Source organism: Bubalus bubalis, chromosome 4 (assembly GCF_019923935.1).
Source record: "Bubalus bubalis isolate 160015118507 breed Murrah chromosome 4, NDDB_SH_1, whole genome shotgun sequence".
Classification (NCBI taxonomy): Eukaryota; Metazoa; Chordata; class Mammalia; order Artiodactyla; family Bovidae; genus Bubalus; species Bubalus bubalis.
Window position 1 is genome coordinate 35,884,985 of NC_059160.1, and position 22,958 is coordinate 35,907,942.

Here is a 22,958-nt window from a genome sequence, read left to right on the forward strand (position 1 = left end):
TAAAAAAGAGTCAAAAGGAGCTTCAGAGGTTTTAGTCATTTACTTTTTCTTTGTAAAATTGGTTATGGGCACACAAAAGTTTGCTCCCTTGAAATTCTTTGTTGTTGTTCAGTTACTGAGTCATGTCTGACTCTGACCCCATGGACTGCAGCGTGCCAGGCTTCCCTGTCCTTCACTACCTCCTTAAGTTTGCTCAGATTCATGTCCCTTGAGTCAGTGATGCCATCGAACCATCTCATTCTTTATATTTTGTACCTATTTAACATTGAATGAAAATAGTTTAACTCGAAAAAGCCAAGGAGGGATCAGCACAGGTAATAAATCTTCCGTGCAAATCAGGCCATTTGAGAGCCAAGTTTTCTGAACATTAACAAGCTGGAATGTGTCCAGAGGAAAACATCCAGGGTGGTGATACAGACCTGCTTGTGAGCCTTTCATGTTTCAGATGCAGGTCACGTGGATTCTGAGCATGGGGTTTTGCTTTCCCCTGGTCTGTTGCCTGGTAGGAGTAGGAGCGAACTTTCAGGTAAACGCTGAGGGTAACGTGCCTTTGCTGCACTGTACAGAAAGATGTTCTAAAAAACCCCCACAGTTGTTCTGTGATTTGCTAAAGGCTTTTTTTTTTTTTTTCTGTCAAATGCTATAACTGTGGGCCTATGGCATGTTGTAATAGTATACCAGCCAACAGCTCAGAAATGGGGGATCTTTTGTTGCTGGCTTCAGACAAGTCCTCTGCTGTCCATAGCTCCCCGGGCATCTCTAGATTTGGATTGTGCCCGTCACAGGGGCACGCACACTGGGTAATTTTATCTAGTGCTTTTGAGGGGAAGGGCACTCTCCGTCCTGTGATTGCTCTTTGGCTGTGCAGGGAGCCAGTATGACCAGGGCCTCAGCTAGATGTAAACATGGAGGGCTGGGCAGAGGGTGGCCTCCGTCTAGGTAGTGATTTCATGAGGTGAAGGAGTGAATTAGCGATTATTGGGTATCTGCAGTGTGCCAGCTGTTTTTGGGCATGACTTTGAACACTTCATTTTTTTTAAAGCAGTTTTAGATTTACAGTAAGATCAGGGGGCAGGTACAGAGATTTCGTGTTTACCCCCACCCCCTCATACACATAGCTTACCCCATCACCAACATCCCCCTACCAGAGTGGCACATTTGTTATAGCTGACTAGCCTACAGTAACATGTCTTTGTGGTCGAAAGCCCATAGTTTACATTACTGCTGGCTTTTGGTATTGTACATTCCATGTGTTTGGACAAATGTATCCTAATGACATACAAATAATGATATGTATCCACCATTATAACCTCATGCTGAGTATTTTCAGTACCCTGAAAATCCTCTGTGCTCTGCCCATTCATCTCACCCTCTCTCTTAACCACTGGCAACCCCTAGTCTTTTTACTGTCTCCATGGTTTTGCCTATTCCTAAGTGTCATATCTTTGGAATTACAGTGTGAAGCCTCTTCAGATTGGCTCTTTCACTTAGTAACAGGCATTTATGTTTCCTCTATGTCTCTTCAGGGCTTGTTAGCTCATTTCTTTTTAATGCTAAGTAATATTCCTTTGTCTGGATGTGGCACAGTTTATTTATCCATTCATCCATTGGAGGGCATCTTGGGTACTTTAAAGTTTTGGCAGTTATGAATAAAGCTGCTGCAAATACCCGTGTGCAGGTGTTGTGTACACGTAGTTTATAACTCCTCTGGGTCAGTACCAAGGAGAACAGTTGCAGAATTGTATGGGAAGAGTATGTTTAGTTTTACAAGAAAACCACCGGACCACCCTCCAAAGTGACCACGTCATTTTGCATTCCCACCAGCAGCAAATGAGTTCCTGTTGCTCCACAGTCTCACCAGCATCCGGTGGTGTCTGTTCCAGATTTGGGCCATTCTAATAGGCATATAGTGGATCTCATTGTGTTCGTTTGCATTTCCCTGATGACATACAGTGTAGAACCGAAGTCTCCAACCTTTTTGGCACCAGGGACTGGTTTTGTGGAAGATAGTTTTTCCACAGACTGGGACAGGCATCAGGGGGGATGCTTTCCAGATGATTCTCGTAAGGAGTAGGCAACCTAGATCCCTCACACGCATAGTTCACCGTAAGATTCGAGCTCCTATGAGAATGTAATGCCATGCAGAACCATAGGAGGCAGAGCTCAGGTGGTAATGCATGTGATGGGGATTGGCTGTAAATACAGATGAAGCTTTGCTTGCTCAGTTCAGTTCAGTCACTCAGTTGTGTCCAACTCTTTGCGACCCCGTGGACTGCAGCACGCCAGGCTTCCCTGTCCATCACCAACTCCCAGAGCCTACTCAAACTCACGTCCATCGAGTCAGTGATACCATCCAACCATCTCATCTTCTGTCATCCCCTTCTCCTCCTGCCCTCAATCTTTCCCAGCATCAGGGTCTTTTCCAATGAGTCAGTTCTTTGCATCAGATGGCCAAACTATTGGCATTTCAGCTTCCGCATCAGTCCTTCCAATGAATACTCAGGATTGATCTCCTTTAGGAATGACTGGTTGGATCTCCTTGCTGTCTGAAGGACTCTCAAGAGTCTTCTCCAATACGACAGTTCAAAAGCATCAGTTCTTCAGTGCTCAGCTTTCTTTATAGTCCAATTCTCACATCCATACATGACTACTGGAAAAACCATAGGCTTGACTAGATGGACCTTTGTTGGCAAAATAATGTCTCTGCTTCTTAATATGCTGTCTAGCATATAACTTTTCTTCCAAGGAGCAAGCGTCTTTTAATTTCATGGCTGCAGTCTCCATCTGCAATGATTTTGGAGCCCCCAAAAATAAAGTCTCTCACTGTTTCCATTGTTTCCCTATCTATTTGTCATGCGGTGATGGGACCAGATGCCATGATCTTAATCTTCTGAATGTTTAGCCTTAAGCCAACTTTTTCACTCTTCTCTTTCACTTTCATCAAGAGGCTGTTTGGTTCTTCTTCACTTTCTACCCACCACTTACCTCCTGCTGTGCAACTCAGTTCCTAACAGATGATGATCTGCTACCAGTCTAGGGATTGGGGACCCCTGGTGTAGAGCATCTTTTCATATATTGGTTATTAATTTTCACATAAAAACATTCTGTTTCAATGGGGAGAAAATGGTGGTCTTACCCCATCTTACTGATGTGGAAGTTAGGGAGGGATGGCTGAAATCAGTCATTTGGGGGAGAGAAGGCCTTCTAGTCAGGAGAGCCACTCCGTGCCAGAGGCTGTGTTTGGGGGACTTCAGAGCACGGACTGCAGTAGCAGGACTGGGCATGTGTGCTGACTGCTGTTTGCTAGCAGGGGGTTGGGGGGTGTTGTACATGGTGGCAGGGGGCTGGGTTGTAAGCTGTCTAACCACCCCATGTCTGTTACCTCATCAGAAAATCAGGGATTAGGAAAGAAAATGGCAACCCACTCCAGTATTCTTGCCTGGGGAATCCCATGGACAGAGGAGCCTGGTGGGCTACAGTCCATGGCATCGTGAAGAGTTGGACACAACTTAGCAACTGAACAACAGCATACAATCAGCCAGATTGTGATTTGGGGAAATAGTTCTGGATGGAAATGTGGCATAAAATGGAGAGAGAAGTGACCTAGCAATATGGAATATAGAGCTTTGTAAGAAATTAAAATTTGTGTATAGAATAGTAGTTGCAGATATTCAAACAATAAAGTCTGTGGCTAAAAGAAAATGAGAGATTCTTATGAATTAATGAAAGTAAATGAAATAATATGCATAAAGTACTTAGAACAGTGGCTTGACACAGAAAAGGCTGTAAACTGTTGAGAGAAACACCAGAAGAAGCAGACAGTTCTCCTGGTTTCTGGCATGTAGCGAGCCTGCCCTCAGTTTGAAAGGGCTGAAATACTTCCATCTAGTCTGGTTTCCCCAGCATCCCAATCTGGGTTCTCCCTGCATAAGGAACGTGGGCGTGGCCTTGATGATTGACATGCATCAGGTCTTCCTCCTCCAGGATCCTGTGGTCTTCCAATGCCAGAGGGATGTTGCCAGTGAACAGACCCTCAGCTGCACTCATTCCCCAGAGCTGGCCCTGCAGATGAGACCCTGAGGCCCAGGGAGGTTCTGACTGTTCCAAAGTCACTTCGGCAGAGCTGGGGAAGGGTGTGGGCTGTGCTGCCTCTAGGACGTGCAGAGGACAAGGCCAGTTTCCTCTTTGGAGCCCTGAATTCATACAGTGCATGTGACCTTGCGCTTCTTGGGTCAGCAGGGCCATCGGGACTCCTGGATTCCACGTGCCCTTTGGGGCCTTTTGAGATGCAGACTGTGCACAGTATGCCAGGGCAGCTTGCCTTTTAGGGGAGCCCCTCTGCCCTCCTAACCCAGTTTCTTTCTAAAATGTGTGGAGATGAGATACCCATTGGCTTATTCTCTGAGTTCCCCTTGTGTCTGACCTGTGGTCATTGGCTTCTCACAACTCTGATGAAGTTCTCTGCAGCTTGCTGCTGCTTCTGTTGGCTTTAATAATTTCCCCTTCTTTATCCTCTTTCCCCACTTGTAGCCCTTGTGTGTTTCTGCCATTTTCCCACACCTGGGAGTTCATCACTACACAGCAAAATGCTATGAACTGGAACAAGGTCTGAGTTGAATCCATCATAGGTGCTATGATCTGTGCAGTCTCCCCTCTCAGCTTTCTTTTAATTAGCCTGGAGCCACAGTGGACGTTATTGACACAGCATTGTAGTCAACACCATGTGCTGTCAGCAAGGGGGGAGAGTACATCAGAAGTGGACCACAAATGTGGGAGATGGTAATTCCGAAAATGATCTAAGGATATCCCTTCTTTAAGACATTCAGGCAAGAAATGATAAGGTTTCAGAAATAGACGAAGTGTAATCCACATAAGTTCCTGGCATAAGTAGTGTTTAAACATACTCTTTTTAAAGATACTCTTTTCTTCAGCATGCTGCTGCTGCTGCTAAGTCGCTTCAGTCGTGTCCGACTCTGTGCGACCCCATAAACGGCAGCCTATCAGGCTCCACCGTCCCTGGGATACTCCAGGCAAGAACACTGGAGTGGTTGCCATTTCCTTCTCCAATGCATGAAAGTGAAAAGTGAAAGTGAGGTCGCTCAGTCGGTCGAATTCCTAGCTTCAGAAATCAGATCAGTCGCTCAGTCGTGTTCGACTCTTTGCCACCCCATGAATCGCACCACGCCAGGCACCTTGTGCATCACCAATTCCCGGAGTTCACTCAGACTCACGTCCATCGAGTCAGTGATGCCATCCAGCCATTTCATCCTCTGTCATCCCCTTCTCCTCCTGCCCCCAATCCCTCCCAGCATCAGAGTCTATTCCACTGAGTCAACTCTTCGCATGAGGTGGCCAAAGTACTGGAGTTTCAGCTTTAGCATCATTCCTTCCAAAGAAATCCCAGGACTGATCTCCTTCAGAATGGACTGGTTGGATCTCCTTGCAGTCCAAGGGACTCTCAAGAGTCTTCTCCAACACCACAGTTCAAAAGCATCAATTCTTTGGCACTCAGCCTTCTTCACAGTCCAACTCTCACATCCATACATGACCACTGGAAAAACCATAGCCTTGACTAGACGAACCTTTGTTGGCAGAGTAATGTCTCTGCTTTTGAATATGCTATCTAGGTTGGTCATAACTTTCCTTCCAAGGAGTAAGCGTCTTTTAATTCCATGGCTGCAGTCACCATCTGCAGTGATTTTGGAGCCCAGAAAAATTAAGTCTGACACTGTTTCCACTGTTTCCCATCTACTTCCCATGAAGTGATGGGACCGGATGCCATGATCTTCGTTTTCTGAATGTTGAGCTTTAAGCCCACTTTTTCACTCTCCACTTTCACTTTCATCAAGAGGCTTTTGAGTTCCTCTTCACTTTCTGCCATAAGGGTGGTGTCATCTGCATATCTGAGGTTACTGAGATTTCTCCTGGCAATCTTGATTCCAGCTTGTGTTTCTTCCAGTCCAGCGTTTCTCATGATGTACTCTGCATATAAGTTAAATAAACAGAGTGACAATATACAGCCTTGACGAACTCCTTTTCCTCTTTGGAACCAGTCTGTTGTTCCATGTCCAGTTCTAACTGTTGCTTCCTGACCTGCATACAGATTTCTCAAGAGGCAGATCAGGTGGTCTGGTATTCCCATCTCTTTCAGAATTCTCCATAGTTTATTCTGATCCACACAGTCAAAGGCTTTGGCATAGTCAATAAAGCCGAAATAGATGTTTTTCTGGAACTGTCTTGCTTTTTCCATGATCCAGCGGATGTTGGCAATTTGATCTCTGGTTCCTCTGCCTTTTCTAAAACCAGCTTGAACATCAGGAAGTTCACGGTTCACATATTGCTGAATCCTGGCTTGGAGAATCTTGAGCATTACTTTACTAGCGTGTGAGATGAGTGCAATTGTGTGGTAGTTTGAGCATTCTTTGGCATTGCCTTTCTTTGGGATTGGAATGAAAACTGACCTTTTCCAGTCCTGTGGCCACTGCTGAGTTTTCCAAATTTGTTGACATATTGAGTGCAGCACTTTCACAGCATCATCTTTCAGGATTTGCAGCAGCTCAACTGGAATTCTATCATTTCCACTAGCTTTGTTTGTAGTGATGCTTTCTAAGGCCCACTTGACTTCACATTCCAGGATGTCTGGCTCTAGGTCAGTGATCACACCATCGTGATTATCTGGGTCGTGAAGATCTTTTTTGTACAGTTCTTCTGTGTATTCTTGCCATCTCTTCTTAATATCTTCTGCTTCTGTTAGGTCCATACCATTTCTGTCCTTTATCGAGCCCATCTTTGCATGAAATGTTCCTTTGGTATCTCTGATTTTCTTGAAGAGATCTCTAGTCTTTCCCATTCTGTTGTTTTCCTCTATTTCTTTGCATTGATCGCTGAAGAAGGCTTTCTTATCTCTCCTTGCTATTCTTTGGAACTCTGCATTCAGATGCTTATATCTTTCCTTTTCTCCTTTGCTTTTGCTTCTCTTCTTTTCACAGCTCTTTGTAAGGCCTCCCCAGACAGCCATTTTGCTTTTTTGCATTTCTTTTCCACGGGGATGGTCTTGATCCCTGTCTCCTGTACAATGTCATGAACCTCATTCCATAGTTCATCAGGCCCTCTTATCTATCAGATCTAGGCCCTTAAATCTATTTCTCACTTCCACTGTATAATCATAAGGGCTTTTAGGTCATACCTGAATGGTCTAGTGGTTTTCCCTACTTTCTTCAATTTAAGTCTGAATTTGGCAATAAGGAGTTCATGGTCTGAGCCACAGTCAGCTCCTGGTCTTGTTTTTGCTGAATGTATTGAGCTTCTCCATCTTTGGCTGCAAAGAATATAATCAGTCTGATTTCGGTGTTGACTATCTAGTGATGTCCATGTATACAGTCTTCTCTTGTGTTCTTGGAAGAGGGTGTTTGTTATGACCAGTGCATTTTCTTGGCAAAACTCTATTAGTCTTTGCCCTGCTTCATTCCGTATTCCAAGGCCAAATTTGCCTGTTACTCCAGGTGTTTCTTGACTTCCTACTTTTGCATTCCAGACCCCTATAATGAAAAGGACATTTTTTTGGGTGTTAGTTGTAAAAGGTCTTGTAGGTCTTCCTAGAACCGTTCAACTTCAGCTTCTTCAGTGTTACTGGTTGGGGCATAGACTTGGGTTACTGTGATATTGAATGGTTTGCCTTGGAAACGAACAGAGATCATTCTGTCGTTTTTGAGATTGCATCCAAGTACTGCATTACAGACTCTTTTGTTGACCATGATGGCCACTCCATTTCTTCTGAGGGATGCCTGCCCGCAGTAGTAGATATAATGGTCATCTGAGTAAAATTCACCCATTCCAGTCCATTTCAGTTCGCTGATTCCTAGAATGTCGACATTCACTCTTGCCATCTCTTGTTTGACCACTTCCAATTTGCCTTGATTCATGGACCTGACATTCCAGGTTCCTAAGCAATATTGCTCTTTACAGTATCGGACCTTGCTTCTATCACCAGTCACATCCACAGCTGGGTATTCTTTTTGCTTTGGCTCCATCCCTTCATTCTTTCTGGAGTTATTTCTCCACTGATCTCCAGTAGCATATTGGGCACCTACTGACCTGGGCAGTTTCTCTTTCAGTATCCTGTCATTTTGCCTTTTCATACTGTTCATGGGGTTCTCAAGGCAAGAATACTGAAGTGGTTTGCCATTCCCTTCTCCAGTGGACCACATTCTGTCAGAACTCTCCACCATGACCCGCCCATCTTGGGTTGCCCCATGGGCATGGCTTAGTTTCACTGAGTTAGACAAGGCTGTGGTCCTAGTGTGATTAGATTGACTAGTTTTCTGTGAGTATGGTTTCAGTGTGTTTGCCCTCTGATGCCCTCTTGCAACATCTACCATCTTACTTGGGTAAGAGCATTGGGTAAGGGCATTCCTAGCTTAATGTAGCCTTATTGCTTATACTTTTCTTTGTTTTGAAATGACATTTATTCAAGATTAACGTAATTTTGAAATAGTGCAATTTAGGAAATTAGGTAATTGTTTAAAGTGTACTTGAAGATGCCAACATACTATAGTAATTTTCAATTTTAGTAGTAGAATATTCTTTGCTCTTTTTATTTTTGTTTTTTTTTTTAAACACAGGCTAAAAATTTTCTACCTTCCCTTATTTTAAATGAAGAATGAAAATCATTGTCACTTGAAATTAATTCACACTATTTAAAAAAGAAATCCCTCATGTTTAGTCACTAAGTCATGTCTGACTCTTTCCAGCCCCATAGACTGTAGCCTGCCAGGCTCTTCTGTCCATGGGATTCTACAGGCAAGAATACTGGTATGGGGTTGCCATTTTCTCTTCCAGGAGATCTTATCAAATCCACATCTCTTGTGGCTCCTGCATTGGCAGGGAAATTCTTTACCACTGAACCACCTAGGTAGGGGCTTTTTAAAATTAGTTCTCTTGAGACCGTTAGGGAAAACAATGGGAGAAAGTTTAAAACATCCATGCGAACAAGCTTCTAGTCAGAACGGTCAGGTCTTTAAAAACAACCTTGGGATTTTTCCTGTTGTCTGGTAGCAGTATTGAACAGATGGTTAGTTGATAACAATCCAGCTGAATAATGAAATCTGATAAGCTAGGAAGAGGTTAACTAGATCAATCTGTAGTATTTAGGAAAATTTAGGAAAATTTTCAGGGTGATTGGGGAGCGGCAGTTGAAATCAGTATTTGAGCTTTCACTTATATTAATGCAAAAATAAAGCCACAAGTTTGTTAGTTAAAAATTGTTTTCTTTCAGTTAAAAAAATTCCCCTCCTCCAGTCTCCCCCACCAGTCCTTCCTTGTAGGGAGAAAAGGAAAAGAGAAATTTGTCAGCTGGCTGCCTGCATTGCCACCTCAGGAAATAGCATGTCAAATTCCTGCTTTATCTAGACCCTCCTCCTGGCCTGCCCTTCATCTTCGTTTGTTGAGTGTGCTAGATTTGGTGCTAGGTGCTGAGCCTATAAGGAAGAAACGAGACAGAATTCATGATGCAGGAGGGGCGTGGGTCTGACGAAATAACACAACAGACTGTGGAAACTGCCAAAGAATCTTTTCATTGTGTTCAGAGAAATTGTTATCTGCTGATAACAATTCACAACTTTATCAGGTGTTGGTTTTTTTTTTTAAACCTTTGTAGTTTACTTCATTTAAATTAAAGGCCAGTTAATTTCTTGTGAGTTTGTGCCAGTCTTGGAGGAGTATAGGGGTTCAGAAAGGTATAGCAATTCCACCTAAATTCTTCTGAAAATCACTGTGCCTTCCAGAGCCTTGCACTTTCTGAGCAGTGGCAAAGACAGCTTTCTGGTATGTCCTTTGCTGAAGGAGCCTGTTTCTGCTTCCTTTTCTATTCTTCAGGTCATTTTCCTACCTAACATTTCTCTCCCATTTGTTTCCTCTTAAAACGTTAATCCAACCACGTGTTCTGCCCTAATCACTGGGCCACACCAGTCATCCTATGGTTCTTTTCTCAGTGCTCCCTTGATGGAGTTCTTTCTTGTGTCTCGGTGGTCACATTCTTCTGGTAAGTGTTCTATAGGGAAACACAGCTTCTATTAGCAGGGTTATGTTTGTCCTTTCACCTGGATGCATTTAACAGTGTTCTTGGTTTGGGGCCAACTCAAGCTAGAGTAAAGGATCTTCAGTAAAGACACCTAGATAATTTGAGACTACTTTCTACAAACTCTGCAGTTGATCTTCTGAAAATAACTCTTCAACAGTACATGAGTTGTGAACTTCCAGATGTTCAACCTGAATTTAGAAAAGGCAGAGGAACCAGAGATTAAATTGCCAACATCCTTTGTGGGTGTGCCTTAGTCACTCAGTCCTATCTGACTCTTTGCGACCCCATGGATCATTGAAAAAGCAAGAGTTCCAGAAAAACATCTACTTCTGCTTTATTGACTTCACCAAAGCCTTTGTGTGGATCACAACAAACTGTGGAAAATTCTTCAAGAGATGGGAATACCAGACCACCTTACCTGCCTCCTGAGAAATCTGTATACAGGTCAAGAAGCAACAGTTAGAACTGGACATGGAACAGTGGACTGCTTCCATATTGGGGAAGGAGTATATCAAGGCTGTATATTGTCACCCTGCTTATTTAACTTATATGCAGAGTACATCATGAGAAATGCCAGGCTGGATGAAGCACAAGCTGGAATCAAGATTGCTGGGAGAAATATCAATAATCTCAGACATGCAGATGACACCACCCTCATGACAGAAAGCAAAGAAGAACTAAAGAGCCTCTTGATGAAAGTGAAAGAAGAGAGTGAAAAAGTTGGCTTAAAACTCAACATTCAAAAAACTAAGCTTGTTGCATCTGGTCTCATCACTTCATGGCAAATAGATGGGGGAACAGTGGATACAGTGAGAGACTATATTTTTGGGCTCCAAAATCACTGCAGATGGTGACTACACCCATGAAATTAAAAGATGCTTGCTTCTTGGAAAAAAAGATACAACCAACCTAGATAGCATATTAAAAAGCAGAGACATTACTTTCCCAACAAAGGTCCATCTAGTCAAAGCTATGGTTTTTCCAGTAGTCATGAATGGATGTGATAGTTAGACTATAAAGAAAGCTAAGTGCCAAAGAATTGATGCTTTTGAACTGTGGTGTTGGAGAAGACTCTTGAGGGTCCCTTGGACTGCAAGGAGATCCAACCAGTCAATCATAAAGGAAATCAGTCCTGAATATTCACTGGAAAGACTGATGCTGAAGCTGAAGCTTCAACATTTTGGCCACCTTATACAAAGAACTGATTCATTGGAAAAGACCCTGATGCTGGGAAAGATTGAAGGCAGGAGGAGAAGGAGACAAAAGAGGAAGAGATGGTTGGATGGCATCAAAGACTCAATGGACATGAGTTTGAGCAAGTTTCGGGAGTTGGTGATGGACACGGAAGCCTGGCGTGCTACAGCCCATGGGGTCACAAAGAGTCAGACACAGCTGAGCAAACTGAGCTATTACTTGGGCTTCCAGGTGGCTCAAGTGGTAAAGAATCCACCTGCCAATGCAGGAGCCACAGGATACATGGGTTCAACCATTTAAAAGACATTAACTGGGTCCAAATCAAATTGTCTAATCTTTGTGAACCTCATCTTTGTCGTCTAGGGACTTCAAACATCTTAATATGAAAAAGCTAAGAAAATTTACAGCAATAATACAAGTAGAAAGACTTATTTCACAAAAACTCCCTGAATAGCTCCTAGGATATGAACTCTACTGTAGGCTTTTTTTTACAAGTCTCTTTAATGCTTCCAAAACATTTATTTGGTGGTATTATTACTACATATTGGGTTGGCCAACACAATATTAGTTACATCTCACAAAACTGCACAGTTGATAGAATGAAATTCATTTGTTAATTTACCTTCATAATTTCTTTACTGTTTTTTTTTTCTTTTTCTTTTTTTTTTTTTTTTTTACCATCTGAGCCACCAGGGAAGCCCCAGGAATACTGGAGTGGGTTGCTAGTCCCTTCTCTAGGGGATCTTCCCAACCCAGGGACTGAACCTGGGTCTCCTGCATTACATACAGGCAGATTCTTTACCATCTGAGCCACCAGGAAAGCCCCTTAAATTTCTGCTGTATTTTAAATATAGTAAGGAGTTAGTAAATGTTTAATAAAATTGAATAATTATTTTTATTGTTACTACCATTGCCCTCTGCTTTACAAACTAATATAGCTGATAGCTTCATAATGGATTCATTTCCATAGAAAATCTCCATCACTGTTTATGTAGTCATGTTATTGTTTTAATATTTCCTATGGAATATGTAGAACCCAAGATACATTCCTTACTACCTTTGCATGTTGCTCTTAGCAGAGCTGATGATTCAAAGATGTGGGACATCTGTGAGCTTTGGTATCAAAAAAGGAAAAAGAAACTGAATGTTCCTACCTTTCTTTTATTAGAAAAAGTTAGGAATTTAGGAGAATTTCTGATTTTTGTATTTGTGGTTTTATTTTGTGAAAACAAAGGGATAGCACTTAGGAGAATGTGCCATCACATTTTATTTACAGTTGAATATTTACATTTGAATGTTAGATGGCTTTCTCTTTTCAGTAAGAAGGAATGCGCTTTTTGAACTTTCTGGCATCTTGGAGAGTAGAGAGTAGCTTCCTTTAGGCTTTTGCTTATATCACCTGTGAGACTTGAATAGGCAGTGATAAGCTCTTTTCTGATTTCTACAGTAATAAAAATGCCCCTGCTGTCCATTTATTATCCATCCTTGTGGACCTAGTTTGGGGGAAGAGAATATATCCAACAATTAATCACCAGTTGTGCAGAGACATCTATTAATACAAGCAAATGAAGTGCCTGCCTTCTTGGGGAAAAAAAAAATTTTTTTTTTCTTTTTTTTTTGCATTTTCTGCATTCTAATGGGAAAAAAAGGCAACACCTCTTAGAAACTGGAATTTACTTTGCTCATGAGTTATCCTTAATCATCCTGTTTTGCTTGGACTCCGTATATAGGAATTGCAACATCCTGATGCATGCATGCATAGTCACTTAATTATGTCTGACTCTTTGCGACCCCATGGGCTATAGCCCACCACTCTCCTCTGTCTGTGGCATTATCCTGGCAAGAATACTGGAGTGGCTTGACATTTACTACTCCAGGCAATCTTCCTGATCCAGGTGTTGCATCTCGTGTGACTTCTGCATTGACAGGCAGATTCTTTACCCTAAACCACCTGAAAAGCCCATAATATCCTGATACTGTGTTTATTTCTCAAGAGGCAGGTCAGGTGGTCTGGTATTCCCATCTCTTTCAGAATTTTCCACAGTTTATTGTGATCCACACAATAAACTGTGTGTGGATTTGACTATGCCAAAGCCTTATAAACAATAAGACTTTGGCATAGTCAATAAACCAGAAATAGATGTTTTTCTAGAACTCTCTTGCTTTTTTGATGATCCAGCAGATGTTGGCAATTTGATCTCTGGTTCCTCTGCCTTTTCTAAAACCAGCTTGAACATCTGGAAGTTCATGGTTCATGTATTGCTGAAGCCTGGCTTGGAGAATTTTGAGCATTACTTTACTAGCATGTGAGATGAGTGCAATTGTGCGGTACTTTGAGCATTCTTTGGCATTGCCTTTCTTTGGGATTGGAGTGAAAACGGACCTTTTCCAGTTCTGTGGCCACTGCTGAGTTTTCCATTCTGAAGGAGATCAGCCCTGGATTTCTTTGGAACGAATGATGCTAAAGCTGAAACTCCAGTCCTTTGGCCATGTCATGCGAAGAGTTGACTCATTGGAAAAGACTGATGCTGGGAGGGATTGGAGGCAGGAGGAGAAGGGGACGTCAGAGGATGAGATGGCTGGATGGCATCACTGACTCGATGGACGTGAGTCTGAGTGAACTCTGGGAGTTGGTGATGGACAGGGAGGCCTGGCGTGCTGCGATTCATAGGGTCCCAAAGAGTCGGACACGACTGAGCAACTGAACTGAACTGAACTGACTGTGTTCATTTACATCAACAACTTCTGTTTGCATTCTTACGAGCTAATTTAAATAAAGGCTGCTTGGGGGACAGTATCTATTGCTGCATAACAAGTTGCCAGAAACTTGGGGACTTAAGCATTTTATCTCACCTAGTTTCTTTGTATTAGGAAGTCAGGGAAGTCCTAGGGGGGCAGCTGGGCTTCAGGATGTTTCATGAGGTTGCAGCCCAGATTTCTTCCTGTGCTGTAAGTGGTTCACAGGAAGGCTTGACTGGAATTGGAAGATCTTCTGCCAAGATGGTTTCTTCACAAGCCTGGCAAACTTGATCTGATTTTTGGCAGGAAGCCAGTCATGTACAGATGTGAGAGTTGGACCATAAAGAAGGCTGAGCACAGAAGAACTGATGCTTTTGAACTCTGGTCCTGGAGAGGACTCTTGAGAATCCCTTGGACTGCAAGGAGGTCATACCGGTCAATCCTAAAGGAAATCAACCCTGAATGTTCATTGGAAGGACTGATACAGAAGCTGAAGCTTCAATACTTTGGCCATCTGATGCGAAGAGCTGACTCATTGGAAAAGACCCTCATGCTGGGAGAGATAGAAGGCAAAAGGAGAAGGGAGCAGCAGAGGATGAGATGGTTAGATAACATCTGGACTCAATGGACATGAATCTGAGCAAACTCTGGGAGACAGTGAAGGACAGGGAAGCCTGGCGTGCTGCAGTCCATGGGGTCACAGAGTTGGACACTACTTGACATATGGCAAAACCAATACAAAATTGTAAAGTTAAAAAATAAAATAAAAACCAAAAAAACAAATGTCAATTTTAGAAACTACTTTTCAAGTACCCACTTCCCAATTCCAAAAGACTTGCTTAAAAGCAAAGCTAAAAAGAGTGATGAGGTTTTAAAGAAAAGAAGATGGATGGGGAAAGAAATTTTGAATTAGATCAATAAGAATCCCTTTGCCAGCCAAACTACATATAGCTAGCTTCTAAATCCAAGGTGGAAATCAGGGTGATTAGTCTGTTTTGCCTCTTCTCATGTAGCTCTGAATTCACCACCCAGTTCTCTTCCAGCCCTCTCTCCCAGCAGGGTGGACCCTTCCTTGCTTTTTGGACAATGTCACAATCCATGGACATGCTCTTTTACCAAAGGGGTGTTAGCTTCAAATCTATGTCTGTCTTGTAGCTTCTTGAGGAGGTAGGTAGGTCTTGTTGAAGCCAGAAGGCTCTAACCCATCTGATAGAAGATGATGAAGCAGGAATTCTATGGTATCTAGTTGGCTTAATGCCTGTTCATTTTCATTAGAAAATATTTTAATGTGAGTGCTACTCTTTTCTTTATAACTTAGAAGCATGCACTAATGCACCTCTGCACTTGGAGCTGTAACACCACGGAAAAAAGTAACCTGAAAATGAAGGGCACTTTTACAACAGCTATTGACTTAAATGAAGTACTCGACTAGTAACCAGATTTGGAAGCAATGTCTCCACGCAGGGGTGTAGAAGCTGAACAGGGAGAACCCAGTGCTCTCTGGAAGAGGGAAGTTTGGACTAATTTTCCAAGGCTGTGTTTGGAATGTGTATATTTCTGATAGCTTGCCTCAGATTTGGGGTCCACCAGATAGTTCTATACTGTTTCTAATTTGATACTTTGTTTTATGTCATAGCTAAGACTTTAAGGACTATCAACTTTTGGGGGGTGGTATTTCCTATTCATAATAAAAGTAGTTGGGTGTTTTGGTATATTTTTAAAAAGTATCATTAGTGGAACATGGTCTTGTTACTAAAGTCAACCTTGCTATAAATAAACGCAGAAACGTCTGCAAAAGGCATAGTCTGAATGTGGCAGACATAAGAATTGCGTCAATTCCCATCTTGTGGCCAAGATTTCTTTCTTTGGCTTTCTTTATAACTAATGTCATGGCAGAGTTTCACATTCTCACAATATTAGGCAAGTGAATGGTCAAAAGAACCGGTGCCAAGCCACCCTGTTTCTTAGGTTAGACAGTGGCTGTCGTTTGTACTCACCAAGGAAGAATCTTAGGTTAGCCAGTGGCTGTCGTTTGTACTCAGCAAGGAAGAATGCGGCATGTTTTTGTTTTTATTTTTTAAAGACCGAAAACCCCAAGTTCTCCCCTTCCGCTTCATTTTTAGACCCTGGCTTTAGGCAATTTTCCAAATGTCTAACTGCTAAACTGCTTTCAAGAAATTACTGTGGTATTTCAGAGAACTTTGGTCAGGAGAAAAAGAAGGCACAACATCTTTCCTAGAACACCATGGGCCCATCAAATGACCTTTTAGAGAAACAACGAAAATTCCTCTTTCAAAGGCGCACTAGTTGAAACCAAACCAATCTACCCCACAAGCATTGCAGTCAGATGACCAGAGGGGAGTGCCCACAAGGGGAGGAAAAACTCTTTTTGGAAAAACCATTTGAAGCTAAAAGCTGGTGTATTTTTCTCTTTGATTAAAAGTTAAAATGGGAATGATTTAGCATGTCTAAGTTAAAAGTTGGCCAGGATTCTAAGAACACTGTGGACCTTTTCAGGTGCCTGCGTAGCTCCTCCTAGAATACCTGTCTGGTGCGCCGCCCTTCCTTGAGACTACCTCACACTGCTCCCAGTTGGGGACTCCAGCCCGAGAAGGTGAGTCAGCCCTTCCAGTGGCTTTTTAAAGAATAATTCTCAAAGTTTTGAGAGACTTTCAGAGCTTGTGTTCACTAACAAATCATTTGTAAACCCTTTATTTAAATAAGTACGAAGCGTGGTTAGCAATAGTATCTTTTGTCTCACTGCCTTATAAATTCTAGATTCAAACTTGGAGTCTGAGGCAAAATTTTGCAAACTGGTGTATCACCATTCTTGGGCTTCCTGAGCACTATACTATTAATGCTTTAAACTTGGCAATTTCTTTTAAAACAGAGAAGTAATTTCTAACAGTCGAAGATTAGAAGATCTTGGTAAGTCTGAAATATATCCTATAGTCTGAGTTTCCATCTGAATGTAATAGTATCAATAATTGGCTTCATTAAATAACGGGGCACAAAAGCCCCTGAGGTGGGAATATAGAACTATTTTCCACTTGCTTTTTGTATGTTCAATGTGTATGGTCTCTTGTCTCTTGAACATTAAGGTGACTTATTGGTCTCAAGAGGGGAAATAATTTGACCTTGTTTGTAGTCAGTGAATCACTTACAAATAAACTGTTCACATGTTACAGGTGAATAAACTCTTTAAGGGCACCAGCCAGCATGCTGTCATATAAATTCCTCAGTCCCTCATTTACAAAAGTTATGTGCTTGCATTTTTGCCTAGATGATGAGTTTTGAAGGTCTCCTATAAATTAATTTCCCCTTAGAGCCTTCTAGTAATTGCTAGGCTGTGGAAGGAGTGGATTTCTAAGACCACAAGTTCACATCCGCATCGGTTCAGTTCTCTTGTGGACTCTACTGCTTTGCTCTGGCATTAGCAAAAACCATGACTAGAAGGCTCCAAGAGTTGAGAATGAAGGATAGTCTGGTTGTAATAAGGTAAATTCATTATATTCATGTGAGCACTGAAAAATCCTAGTTGAGCCCTGCAATTTGTAATATAGTCAAAAGAAAAAAACCAAGAGACACAGATGTGAAGAACAGACTTTTGGACTCTGTGGGAGAAGGCAAGGGTGGGATGATTGAGAGAATAGCATTGAAACATGTATATTATCATATGTGAAATAGATTGCCAGTCCAGGTTCGATGCATGAGACAGGGTACTCAGGGCTGGTGCACTGGGATGACCCTGAGGGATGGGATGGGGAGGGAGGTGGGAGGGAGGGTCAGGATGGGGAACACATGTACACCCATGGCTGATTCATGTGAATGTATGGCAAAACCACCACAATATTGTAAAGTAATTAGCCTCCAATTAAAATTTAAGAAAATAAAAATAAAGCATATGCAGTGGGCATGATCAAAAACATAAAAAAGAAAAAATAATAAAGAAAAAAAGCATAAGGAAGAATTGTATTGTATTATGTAGCTCCATTGACTAACGTTCTCTCCATGATTGTATCATCACTTAAATTTTAGTTTTAGCTCCTATTACTGATGAAACTGTTCTACAGGTCTTTCTCTTACACATTCATTATTTTCTATACAGGAGGATTGATGTTTAAGTTACACCATGAAGGAACTGTGCTTCAGGTTTAACTTTTAAGGATTGTATACATTTGGATTTGAATGCTTCAATTATTTTGTTTCTCTTGGAACACTCGTACTTATTTACTAATACAAATAGGACAGCAATGTCTGAGTTGCTTGGAGTTTACTGCTGAAGAGTTTTCATTTTTCACTGTTTCTTCTCAAATGCTCAGTAACATCTTTGATTCTTGACTTCAAGAGCAAAGAGACCCCTTTAGCATTTAGCATACTGCTCTGTTTTTCTTTTTTAAATAAAGCTTTGTTTGAACTAACAAAACTTTTTTGCCCATGCCGAATACTGAGCCAGCTTACTCACATGAACAGCATTTGTGAGTTCCCTAGCCTTCTCAAATGAAGCATGTCATTTTAGTCATGTTAACTTTGATGAGCAGCAAAACCAACTTTGAAATTCTTAGTATTGCTTTATTGTAAAACTACCTCTTTTTTTTTTAATGCAGCGACTTTAAATTTTTACTGACTTAAAAATCAGAATAACTCTACTAAATCACATTTCTCCATCACAATGCAATTTCTCCTAAGCCATTATTCTCTTAGAGAATGAGGATAGAGAATAATTCACAGTGTTATTTATCAAAAGGCATCTTTGTTAGTTTTATAAAGTTGAGGCTGTGTGAGAGCTAACTATAAAATAAAATCCATGTTTTGTGTAAAAGATTAGGTAAAACCAAGTTTAGATTTTACAGATTGCTTATTTATGCTTCTTTTTCTGTTCTAAATAGCACTGTAGTATTCCCCCACCCTCCTTCCCTGGTGCTTTCCTGTAAAAAGCATTAGTGAGGGGAAAATAATGGTAAACAAGGCTTAGCTCTATAATCTTCTTTCAAAACTGCCTTGCAAGTAATTTCCCATAGTTTCTGTAATGCAGCATATGGTGGTAATACGCCCTGTGCCTCTGGTAATGGGGAGCAGTTTCAGAGTACTCTCGGCATTTTATATTTGAAGCTTTGTATGTACCTTTTCAGGTTAGGTGTCCTATCCCCTGTAGATTTAATGGAATTTATTTCTTTATGCTTGTTCTTAGTTTTAAGGGTTTAGATGGGGGCATTTTTGTTAAAACTTGTAAAGAGGTGTTTTTTGTTGTTATAGATTGATCCAAACAGGCTTCAGGAGGCTTGAAATGGTCTTGTGGAGAAAGCAACTTGATAGAAGAAGGGGGAATATTTTCTGTAATTTAAGTTGTCATAGTAACCTGCATCAAGGCCTGGAATCCAGGCCTGAAGAATTTCAGTGACAATAAACATTCCAGTTGCATTCATCATCATCTTTTTTTTCTAGGAGAAAGGAGCCGTCTATTGTGACCTAATTATTTCATTTCTGTTTTTAGAAAACGGTTAGCAGTTTGCATTTTTTAGCACTTTTGAAATTTCCCTGGTAGGGTAAAAATGAAAAATGTAGTTGTTTGTATTAGAAGTTGATATTTTTCTGATAATGTATCTCAAGCTATTTCAGATGGCAAGACAGATTCAGTATAATGGTTACTTAATGAAATATGAAAGAAACAGGATTTGCTGAGGATTTGAAGAGATTGCCACACACATTTATTAATGTGCAAGTCTTAAACAGTATTAGAATCTGGTTTTCATGAAGCTGTGATTTTGGGATGTTATGAATTTCCTAATATCAGATTGTTAATATTTTATGGCATCTTGAACTGTGGTCTTAAACATGAATATATGTTAATAAAGAGGATGAAGGTCATTTTTATTAGCAGAATAGGTTTACTTTGAGAAATTTGTATCTAGATATTATGTTTAGATCTGTTATCTTTTACAAGGAACAGCACGATATTTCTAAAGAGAAAGTTTTTTTTAGGGTTTGCTTCTTTCTTGCCTTCTGCAAGATACTCATTGCTAACCAAGATTATTTGGAGTTAAAAGTGTTCTGAAGCAAGAAATTTTAGAAATAGTGAGGTAAGGACATGTGTTCCATTCAATTTAGGAAACATGGAAAATAAATTGGAAGTTTATGGCTAGTCTCATTTCACAAATATATACACAACGAGCAGTGATGGGATGTAACTGTAGTTATCTAAATGAAAAGCTTTTGTATATACTCCTCCACATATGTTTGAGAATTTTAAATGGATGATTTTTTAAAAAACATAAATCAGTAAAATTGGAATTTTAAAACATAGAAAGGTAGATTGAGAAAACCTAGTCAATAATTTACTGGGAAAATGTGAAGCAAAATAAAATCACCCCCTATCTCACTGTTGAGAGATATTTCAGCTCTTTCTGTTGTCTGGGAAGTAGCTATAATTTTATAAACAAAATTGGAATCAAGCTGTTAATAGCCAAAATACCAATAATGGTGAAACACAGGATTTTTTTCTCCTATTAGAATAAGCAACAAACTAGCTGTCAACACTACTGCCTAAAATATCTTTGAAATACCTAATCAGTATATTAAGAAAAAAGAGCAAGAGAGAAAACGGTTGGAAAGGAGGATAAAATTATTTGTAGATAATGAAAAAAAATCACAAAGACAATCAACTAAAACCAATAGACTGTAGTAAGGTTCCAATGCAAATAATGGAAATATCATGATCTATATAGTAATAATAACCTGTTCCAAAATGTGAGAAAAAAGGAACCCATTCATAGTAGCAAAAAAAATTGTGCTGAGGATTAAACTTGGTGAGAACTGCAAGTAGCATGTAGGAAGGAAACCATTAACCTTCTTTCAGAATGCAGAGACTCCCTATGGAAGACAATTCATTTTCCATCCAATAATTATTTTCCATCTCTTTACATAGATTTGTAAGTTTAATATAATCTAATCAAAATATCAGCAGGAATTTTTTTACAGGTCAGTGATTCTGAATTTCATATTTATAAAATAAATAAGAGCCAAGAAATATTTATATAAAGAATAATAAAGGCGAACTCAGTTCAGTTCAGTCACTCAGTTGTTTCTGACTCTTTGCGACACCATGAACCGCAGCATGCCAGGCCTCCCTGTCCATCACCAACTGCCAGAGTCTACCCAAACTCATGTCCATTGAGTCAGTGATGCCATCCAACCATCTCATCCTCTGTCGTCCCCTTCTCCTCCTGCCCTCAATCTTTCCCAGCATCAGGGTCTTTTCAAATGAGTCAGCTCTTTGCATCAGGTGGCCAAAGTATTGGAGTTTCAGCTTCAACATCAGTCCTTCCAATGAACACTCAGGACTGATCTCCTTTAGGATGGACTGGTTGGATCTCCTTGCAGTCCAAGGGACTCTCAAGAGTCTTCTCCAACACCACAGTTCAAAAGTATCAATTCTTCTGCACTCAGCTTTCTTTACAGTCCAGCTCTCACATCCATACATGACTACTGGATAAACCATACCCTTGACTAGACGGACCTTTGTGGACAAAGTAATGTCTCTGCTTTTTAATAGTGATTCAAAAATAGCATGATGTCAAAAATAGCATAAAGTAGAACAATACTTAAAACAGAATAGACAGCCTAGAAGAATGTTATATTGATTAAAAATAACAACTAACAAATATAAAAATGTAGTAATAAATACACTAGAAAAGAATATTCAGAAATAACTGACTTGGGGCTTTTAGGGAAAGATAAACTAAAATACAGATGTAAAGATTTAAAAAGAGAATGATTTATAGATGTAGTTACATTAAAAAAATTAAAATTTGCATATGTCAACTCATAAAAAGTATTCTCTCTCTATGTGCGTGTCTGTGTGAATATTATTACATATGTATTTTTAGAGTTAATACCCGTATGTAAAGAACTCCTTCAAGTCAGTAAGAAAATAAATGCCCAGTTAAAAATTAGTACGTAGGAACTTCCCTGGTGGTCCAGTAGTTAGGAATTCGCCTGCCAGTGCAGGGGACATGTGTTTGGGTTCGATCCTGGTCTGGGAACTAAGATCCCACATGCCGCTGGGCAGCTAGGCTGCACACCACAGATGCTGAGCCCAGTACTGCAGCCAAGAGCTTGTGCGCCAAAACGAGGACCCAGCGCTGCCAAAAATAAATAAGTAAATATTTTTGAAAAAATTAGTTTGTAGCTGTTTTTAGTTTTTTAAGAAACCTCCATACTGTTCTCCATAGTCACTATACAGTGTTCATTCCCACAAACAGTGTAGGAGGGTTCCCTTTTCTCTACATCCTCTCAAGCATTTACTATAGACTTTCTGATGCTGGCCATACAGACTGGTGTGAGGTAATATCTCATTGTAGTTTTGATTTGCATTTCTCTAATAATCAGCAGTGTAGAGCATCTTTTCTTGTGCCTCTTGACCCCTGTGTATCTTTGGAGTTTGAGATTGACATGTACACATTACTATATTTAAAATAGATAACCAACAAGAACCTCTTGTATAACTCTGCTCAATATTCTGTAACAACTTAAAGAAAACTTAGGTTGTATTAAATAGTTCCTAGTGGAAAGTTTAAACAAAAATATAAACATGTGTAGACCTACAGGTTTGTTCAACTTTAATATCATGTGGTATGAGTGACCTGCATGCAAAATGTAACATAAGCAGACATATATAATTCCTAATGTTGACACTGGGAGAAATAAGACAGATCACACTGCTCATGTAATGCAACTAGAAGACAGACTACTCTGTGGCCAGTACTAGAATCTTTTTGTCTACCTATCTACCTGTTTATCTGTAGATAGTTTATTACAGGTTCTCTAAAACAAATATATTTGTATTCAGAAATTTGAAAATAGATTGTTTTTTTTTTTTTTAAAGTTTGACCATGACTGTGACCATGTCTGAGATTCATCCTATGCCTTATTGAAAATTTTACTATAA

The 22,958-nt window shown here is 40.5% G+C and overlaps 1 protein-coding gene across 12 annotated transcripts in view; it reads left to right on the plus strand.

The window, feature by feature from the left end:
• The window catches only part of RASSF8 (Ras association domain family member 8), a 137,101-nt gene that overhangs the window by 30,630 nt on the left and 83,513 nt on the right, over nucleotides 1–22,958 (plus strand). For 6 of the 12 annotated variants that reach the window (XM_045165322.1, XM_025283407.3, XM_044941261.2 and 3 more), the window contains exon 2: nucleotides 16,529–16,625. The exons of 1 other annotated variant lie outside the window; for it this stretch is intronic. The gene's annotated coding sequence lies outside the window, so the exon portion shown is untranslated. Of the gene's footprint in view, nucleotides 1–16,528; nucleotides 16,626–16,901; nucleotides 16,940–22,958 lie in introns of all 12 variants that reach the window. 5 more of the 12 variants (XM_044941264.2, XM_045165324.1, XM_045165325.1 and 2 more) reach the window with 1 other exon arrangement.